Genomic DNA, 2,354 nt, shown 5'->3' with positions numbered 1-2,354 from the left:
CAGGGGAAGAATTTTTACCTTAGGAAATGGTTTCCCTGCCATCCAACAGCTTTTGGGTGACACGAGTTTTCATTTCAGACCATCTTTTGGTGGTTCCTTGGGGTCCCCTGAAAAACCTCCCTTGGAGAACTACAACGATAATAAATGACAACGACGGGCCCAGGGCTGAGAAGCTTCTTCAAATGAAAGGCCCTGGGCCACTCACCTTGCTCCCTTTTTATAGCCCCAGAGCATGGTGGGAGAGCCAGAGACCGACCAATCAGCCGGCCCCAGGACTGAAGCCTCACCAGTTGGGGGTCAAGTTTAGGGTGGGGGCACTCATGCCCCAGGCTAGCCCCCCCCCCCTCCCCCAGCACAGCACGCCCTTCAGGTGGCATTCACCAAAAGCATCCCAAGGAAAGGTTCTCCTGAACCTGGCTGCGATGCCTGGTGTGCTTCACTGTCGCCTCTTGTGCGGGCTCCTCGGAACCGGGACCCGTGAAGAGTGTTGGGGGGGGGAGGTTATTTAATTTTATGTTATTTTATTATTTCTTTGCTCATTTCTCTTCATTCATTGCAATTGACTCTATTTCTCGGCAATGAATGGTTACAAACATCGGTCCTATTTGTATTTTTTTTAATCAGTAGAATTTCTGGATTTTAAGGACTATTTCAGTGCTTATCGTTGCCTGTCACATATCTGTCTGTCCTTTCCATCCATGGCAAACGGATGCCCTCAAACCTAATGAATTTATTAATAAAAGTTAAAAATGACCTTAACCACGTGCTTCATTTGAAAATTGACATAAAACTCCATAGAATCCCTGTTCACTGTCTCTGCTTTCCAGGTTGTCAACTGTCCTTGAATACATCTAGTAGTGATGGAGTGTGGTGTGAGGTAGGGCTTTACCTTTGGTGTGGTTTGGGGTGTGTGTGTGTGTGTGTGTGTGTGTGTGTGTTTCTCTTGGTTTTTCAACCTCCAATGTAAGGAGAGGCTGTTCATTTGTTCTAAGTCAAGAGTCCAGGTAACCATACACCAAAAGTCTACAGGAGTGTTAACGTAAAAAAACCATTGAAACCTGTAAAGAATTTTTGTGAGTTTATTTGAGCCAAACTGTCGACATATGCCAGGAAGCAGAACCTCAACGAATTGAGATAGTGCTCCGGAGAATGGCAGGGTTACATTCGTATTTATACATGAAATTCATTGGTGACAGATTTAAGGAGGTGGGATTAAGCGAAGCAGGGAAACCTCTGTGATAGGATAAAAAGTAAAATGATGGACACATACTTAGATGGGTGCAGGAACAATTAACATGATGATGAAGGGATTTGTGGTATCTGTCCTGGGACCCAGCACACCTGGTTGTGCCCCAGGGGCTTCATAAAAAGGGGAGTCACAAGTTACCCAGACATCCCAAGGATATGTTATCTTAGATGCAAAAAGACAGATAGGCTCAGTTACGGTAAAGGTTGACCTTATCAGTGAAGATATCGGCTTAAGACTGCAACTGCCCACCATCACTGCTTTTAGTTAAGGTTTAATTTCAGACCATCCTTTGTGGTCACTTTAGGCCTCCGAGTCTGCAAAACTGCCATGCAGACCTTTTCTGAACTTGTCAGGTCAGCATGCGGCCCCTTTTCGTCCACAGGAGGCACACGAGAAATAAGAGAAAAGAATTCAAACATAGCACTACAGAAAGTCCTCAACATACAGGACAAGAGAGCAGGAAAACAAAAGAGAAACAGAGGATTCCAAAACACTCAGAAAACCATAACATTGCAAGCACCCTTAACTGGAGATAATCTCTTCAAGTATAAATAGATGACAAGATCCAATTGAAAGACAAACGGAGCCCTGCTGGTGTGGCTCAGTAGGTGAGAGGTCGTGTCATGCAATGGAAAGCTAAGGGTTCCATTCTGGGTCAAGAGATTCCTGGTCAAGGGCACATACATGGTTGCACATACCAGGTTCTATCCTGGCTCTGGGTAGGGTGCTTTTGTGGGAGGCAACCAATACATGTTTCTCTCACATCATTGTTTCTCTCTCTCTCTCTCTCTCTCTCTCTCTCTCTCTCTCTCTCTTTCTCTTTCTCTCTCTCTCTCTCTCTCCTTCTCCTGAATGTGGCTGCGATGCCTGGTGTTCATTCCTCCAAAAAGAGGATGCAGGGGGTGGGGGTTGCGGGAGGGGGGAGACCGGAGACGCAAAAACACCGCATGAAGCGGGCCTTGGAGGTCATGGGAGGCAGAGGCTGAAGTTGAGGTGAATAAAATGTGTATGGTTTTGTATATTAGCTCTGAGACCAGGATGCCAAGGGCCACCAGCAACTGGTGGAGGCAGGCGAGGTGCTCCCCAGAGCCCCCAGACGGAAAAG

Source organism: Myotis lucifugus, unplaced genomic scaffold (genome assembly GCF_000147115.1).
Source record: "Myotis lucifugus unplaced genomic scaffold, Myoluc2.0 scaffold_1018, whole genome shotgun sequence".
Lineage (NCBI taxonomy): Eukaryota > Metazoa > Chordata > Mammalia > Chiroptera > Vespertilionidae > Myotis > Myotis lucifugus.
Note: the sequence above shows the minus strand (reverse complement) of the source record.